Here is a 6429-nt window from a genome sequence, read left to right on the forward strand (position 1 = left end):
ATCTTGCACCTGCAGTGATACATCTCATGTTTTGATAGAATCACCTATTACTCCCACTAGATTACCAGAAAAACCTTGGGACAGACTGGCAATTGACATATGTGGTCCATTTGACTGTTTAGGAGTATCTGAAAAGTACGCAATCGTGATTATGGACTATTATTCAAAGTGGCCGGAAGTAGCTTTTGTCAGCGAAGTCAAATCCAGCAGTGTTATTACATTTTGTGATGAAGTTTTTTGAAGGGAGCGTTGCCCTGCTGAAATTATAACTGTTAACGGTCCTCAATTTATTTCCGAGGAATTTGGTTTTTCTCAAGAAGTTGGGCATTAGACATTTAAAAAACGCTGTTTATCATCCCAGGGGAAATGGTTTAGTGGAACGCTTTAACCGAGTGTTGGGAGAAAACATTCAATTGAGTATATCTATGAATGGCTGTTGGAAAACAGAGGTTAAGAAAATGTCGTGGAATTACAGGACTATTCCTCACTCTGTAACTGGAGAAACTCCTTTTAGTTTGCTTAAAGGTAGAGTTCCTTGTACTGTGTCTGTACCAGCATGGATGGGCAGAAGTGGTAAGAAAAATGTTAATGATATGGACTTACGCACCAAAGTTAAGAAATATCAAGATGTCTGTCAAAAGAGACATAATGACAAAATTGAAAAGTCTTTCAGAAATTTTGAGGAAGGAGATTTTGTAAGATTGTGTGCAGGTAATATTGTGAAGAAGTGTGCTTCAAAATTATCTGAACCGAAGGAAGTTGTGAAGGTTGAAGGCAATTTGATTAAATTGACTGATGGAAAATGGTGGAATGTACGTAGGGCAGTCAAATGCAATGATGCTGAAGTGAAAATTCGGTTGGATAAAAATGCTAAAATAATCAATAATCCAAATGACATTACTAGAAGAGTTCCAAGTGAACGTCTTAAGTTTAGACCAAAAAAACTGGAGAGCTATGTTTGCAATTAATCGTTTTATTTTCATCTATTAAATCTTTCCTTTACCATGGTATTTTTATATCTTCTGATTTTCATATGTTCATTTTATTTTTGTTGAAAAAGGGAGATGTGTTATGTTTTTATTCAATCTGTGGTTCACTGTACTTTACTCCATCTCCTCGCAACAAGGTTCTACTGCTGGAATCTGGATTGTGGAGTCCAGCAGTGAAGCTTGGCTGTGGAGCTGAGAGGATGGCTTCTGGGGGTCGCTGTACCTTACTTCAATAAACCCCTTAAAATCCTGAAAGTGTGTCCTGTGATCTAAAAAAAAAACAGAAGAACAGTGGATAATTATGCTATTGCATTTGGCACCTATGGCCAGGCGCTGCATACAGAAGTAAGTGGACTCTGATGTATGCTTGGAGGAAATTAGAAATACATTGCATTAAGTTTAAATTATTTTCGTGGGTGGATGGCTCAGCTGAGATGGGTCTGAGATGAACATGACTGTAATTCTTATGCAATGCAAGGAAGTGACAATCGGTCAAGTGAAGGCGTTTCAACAATTACATAACTTCACGGCATATCACTATTGGAATATCATTTGGTTAGCAGTGCCGTCAGGTGATGTCATGTGATCTGCTTGCCTTCAACCACAAAAGCCTTTTTAGCCACAGTATCTTCTGTTCAGGGTTTGTGGTTCTGATTTTGTCATAGGTCAATTAGGCGTATATTTCCCAGCGTGCAAAACGCTGTTAACAAAAATGCCATAACTCGGTGACCCTTTATACTTGGCACAATGCCGCCTGATAGCCAGTGGAGGATATGGACGTTTCTCATAACCTAAACTGACAAATGCTGGAGACCAGACAAGGGTCCTTCTGCTGAAAAGGGCACTGTCCAGATATGGACAGGATGTGAGCGAACTGAGGAGGTTTCCGTGTATACCTACGGTTGAGAAGTGTAGGTGCGTACGGCTGGGGGCAAATCATTCACGCGCCAGCCTCGGTCTGGTAGAATGTGGAGTGGGGGCTGTCGCGGTGGGTATTCCACTTTTGGAGATGAAATCTAGGACGAAGGACACAGTTCTGCTGACGTGTTCATTTTGTGTGAAGGGAGCAGGTTGCATTCGCTAAGAAAGTATATTCATAATATAAAATAAATACGTGAGTTTTATTATTATGGGTGCGTACCTTTTTGGGAAAAGATGAGTTTTCCTCCTAGGATCGTTTGTGTGCCCTTGCAAACCAAATGCAGAAATGCTGCTTGCCTCACACTCTCCTTCGTGATAGGCATAGGAGCCTGTCATTCATATGGACACATTTCCTGGATGTGCCGACAGTGTGCCGCCTCCTAGCATCTTGCTCGGGTAGCTCAGCCTGCTCCCCACCACTCCCCTGTGTGTGGCACTGACAGGATGTGGTAATAATCTTTTAAACACTCTCTCCATCTGTAAATATTGTTGGAGCTGCAAACCTTTGCCATCATCACGGCCCCACCCCTGTAGGAGCTGCCTCAGTACGACAGAAGGGGCAGACTTCTGTGGTCTGAAGTCAGTTTGGAGGTAAGTGCCAGCTGTGAAGCTGACGTGGTAGTCATTCACTCCTCTTCAAGCTTGATTGCGGCCAAACATCTAAATGAATCAATCTGGGCTTTGCAATCAATGGGGCTAAATGTTCGCTGAGCTTTAAAGCAACGTACAGCACGAAATCATTTTTAGAATCTAGGAAGAACATCAACAAGGCAGCGTGGCCAAGAAAAGTTACAGCTTTGTGTAGCGCAACTGGTGTTCATGTAAAACGCTATGATACCCGATACCTCTTGGGTGAAGTTCGCACTATAAAACAAGACAGCGTGACGAGTTGCCATGACAATGGAAAGCACGCGTACGGACAAAATAATGCGCTCGTGTGCACATCCCTACGCTAGTGAAAGTAAACAAAGATGGCGTCGGGCTGTCTACATGCGCGTGCATTTTCTTGTCCCTACGCGTGCATGTTTAGCTTTGCGGATGGCGAGAGCAGCCATCTTTGTCCATCTGGACGCGCGTGCATTCAGCTTTGGCTGAATCGATTCCAAAAGGTCCTCTCCATGCGCTGCTTTCGCCAGGCGATACCTAATGAGTTAAAATATGGGATCAATTCCTTTTCACACCAGATTTTACTTAGTCCTATAAGGATCAATAGTTACATAAAATCCAACAGGGTCATTCCCTTTGTGATATCAGTTGGTTAATTACTGAATGATTTTGACTCTGGAATCTGCAGCCTGTTGATGAGAGTCAAGTACAATTCTAATTTGGTGAGTAAACTTGCTGACTCTAGCAAGTAAACAGGTAGTGGTTTCTGAGAAGCACCATTCCGAGACGTCCCTGGAGGTTCTGAGGCCCTTATCCCCTAGAGCTGAGCATAATAAACATTGACGATCGCTGGACAGTTTGGGACAACAGCATAAAAGGTGTAACCAAGATTCCCTACAGTAATTGCCTAGCCAGCAGGAGATGATATTATCTTTTCGTGCCCATTTTGGGTTGAAATCCAGGATCTTGAGGGCTGTGAGGCGGAAAAACAAAATTTTCTTTCTTGCTTGAGCTAAAAGTGGATCTCGCAAGTATGGTTGAGCTTTCCCGGGAGTGTATGAGTGATCAAGAACCGATGTGAGGGAGGTATACCGGAGTGAGGATCGATCCAGTTCAAACGAGGTAGTCTGGACTTGGCGCTTCACAGCATTAGCCCAGGCGGAGTAAGGAATTTCATGAAGTGACATGCTCTCTACCTCTATTTTCAGACAATCTATAGCTTGATCCAGCTTGAGATGCCATGGGGAATCCACTGCCATAAACATCGTTTTTAAAGAATTTTTGAGAGTGGTTTCGGGGGCTTTCAGTACTCTGATATAATATTTTTTTAGGTCTCCCTGTAATCCCAAGTCCGGTCTTTTTAGCCCTATTTCCAGCCTTGGCTTGTTGTTCCTTGCTTGCCTGGGTACCTGTAGCACGCTCTTGTAAGCTTTTATCTGAGCTGTATTGATGACTTTCTCTAATGCACCAGGGAAGGCTATGTGATCGTACGTAATTGCTGGAATTAGTTTCGCCTTATGTACTGTCAGCATGGGCTCTATAGATGGACTTGCTAGGCGGTAGCTTAGACGTCTAAGTGACAGAATTATTCTGTGAATTCTTGGCATTAGCTCCTTTATATGTTTGACTGCCGTTGCCCTCTCTGTTACCCATACCCCCAAGTAATTGTAAGATGCAGTTGTCCTAATTTGGTGCTCCCTCAGATACCAGGTTGCTTCTTTTTGTGTGTATATTTATCGAAGATTATTATCTTTGTCTTGTTCTCATTAATTTGCAGGCTGTTTTCCTTATTATACAATGATAGACTTTTTAATGCTCTGTGGAGTCCCACCCTGGTGTGGTCCAAGATCACTGTGCCGTCCGCATACTGAAGGATTCCCAGGGTCATTTTGCTAAATCTCGAGGGTACTAGGCCGGAGTCTTTCCCCACATCTGCCGTGTACAGATTGAATAATAGTGGGGCGAGCACACAGCCCTGCTTTAGCCCGTTATTGGTTTCAATTCTCATGGTTGCAGTTGTTGGACTTAGTAGACCCTTGTGGTCTCGGCCTTGCTCAGCTGTTTAAAGTTAAACATTGGAAAAAGTGGTTTTGAGTTATATTTTTCTATATGCGGCCAGAGTTCAGTATTGCTGGTAATATTGATCTTCTTTTAATTTTGGATTTCTTCAGTTGTTTCATTAGTTTCTTTTTGGCCCTCCTTGACAGTGGGACTCCCGCCCCTGCCTCTGCGCCTTCCAACATTTTCATGGGGGTTACTTCTTCCTGTGGGACGTCGAGTATTGTGTCGCTTAATCGGTCCTCAGGGTCCCCATTCCCTTGGACCACTCTGTTGTTCTTATTGCACTTATTGTTTAGCCCTGCCTGATGCTCCTTGAGTACTCTGCTATCTTCCGGGAGGTAGTTTCTAGTGTTGTCTGGTTTCATGATCTTCTCAACTGGTGTCTTGGGGGTTGTTTGTTCTAGTGGGAACCTCTCTCTCTCTGTCCCTTAGCTAGTGCCAACATGTCCTTTAGTACTTCTGGTAGCCTTGCCCACTTTTCTTTGATGTCGGCACAAGAGCTAGTGCGAACTGAATTGGCTTTGTGAATTTCGAATGAAGCCTCTAATTTTGCCAGCTTATCATCTTGGCGCACCAGATGCTGGGCCATTGACTGCAATAGATCAATTTGTACTTCCATTTTTGTAGACTGCCAAATCAAGACCCTGGCAATTGTATCCTGTGCTTCTCTCAGTGCTAGCAGATTTAACTCTTTGTGAGTTGCTTCTACTTCCGCTGCATTTCGCTTGGCTTCCTGGCCCATCGGGCTCCAACCCTCTGTTTGATGCATTCTCATGTCGGAATTCCTTCCAAGATTTAATAGTGTAGTGTCCAATGTTCTTTCAATGGTCAGCTCAAGTTTTTGTAGAAAGGAGGAGGGTAAATCGTCCGTACCTGGAGAATTAGTCTGACAATCTCTTCAGGGTGTCGCTGTTGGAGCAGTTCTCATACAGCGGGCATCGGAAGATTAGCCACGAGCACCTCTTTGTTCTCCTTATCCTCCTCCTCTAGCCAGTGGTGGATTTCTTCTGTGATCCGTAAGGGGCTCTTAGCCTTAGCTTTAGGCTTACGAGTGTTCTCAGGGCTCCCTATATTGTGTATGTCAGCTGGATCACTAAAGTGGAAACCACTCTGATCCTTGTTGTCCCCTAGGGCTCCTGATGATTTAAATGTAGTCTCTGCTTTGCCATTCTCCTCTCCTGTGGGTGTTGCCAGCGTGTCTGTTGGACCACCGGAGGCCAGGAAGAAGTGAGTAATGAGCCCTTGGTGGGGGTTGTTACAGTTATTTTACTCCTGGGTTTGTGAGATAGCTGTTCTTCTGGTTGTCCTTCTTGGTGCAGACCTTACGGGCTCAACCTCCACAGGATCTAGATCCTTATTATTTGGCTGTTTATTGTTAAGTGTCATATTTGAGTGCCAGTGTTTAAAAGTTCAGGTGGTTCAATTCGGTGCATACGCTCCACCTGGTTGGAGCACGCCTTAACACTTAGGTGCCGATTACGATCCTGGAAAAAATTTCCCCGTACGACTCGTATCCGGTCTTTTTACCGTACGAATCGTACAAGTGCCGTACAAACTGCCAAGTACGATTCGCATGGGAAAAAGTCCATACGAATCGCATTGGGAATAATTCCCCACACGTCCTCGGGTCGGAAAATGTGTCCGACACATCCCCTGACGATTTACCATACAATTGTGAAAAGTGAAGTCTGACCGCGCAAGTACGATCCATCCCGTGCGTCCGATGTTACAACCGTATGGAAAAAACACCGTCTGCACCGAACTCCCATAGCAACCATGGAGACATGTGCCTGCATACGCGCCGAACACCCCCCCAGCCCCCGTATGTACGCGCCCAACCACCCCCCAGCCC

Source organism: Triturus cristatus, chromosome 5_1 (genome assembly GCF_964204655.1).
Source record: "Triturus cristatus chromosome 5_1, aTriCri1.1, whole genome shotgun sequence".
NCBI classification, from domain to species: Eukaryota; Metazoa; Chordata; class Amphibia; order Caudata; family Salamandridae; genus Triturus; species Triturus cristatus.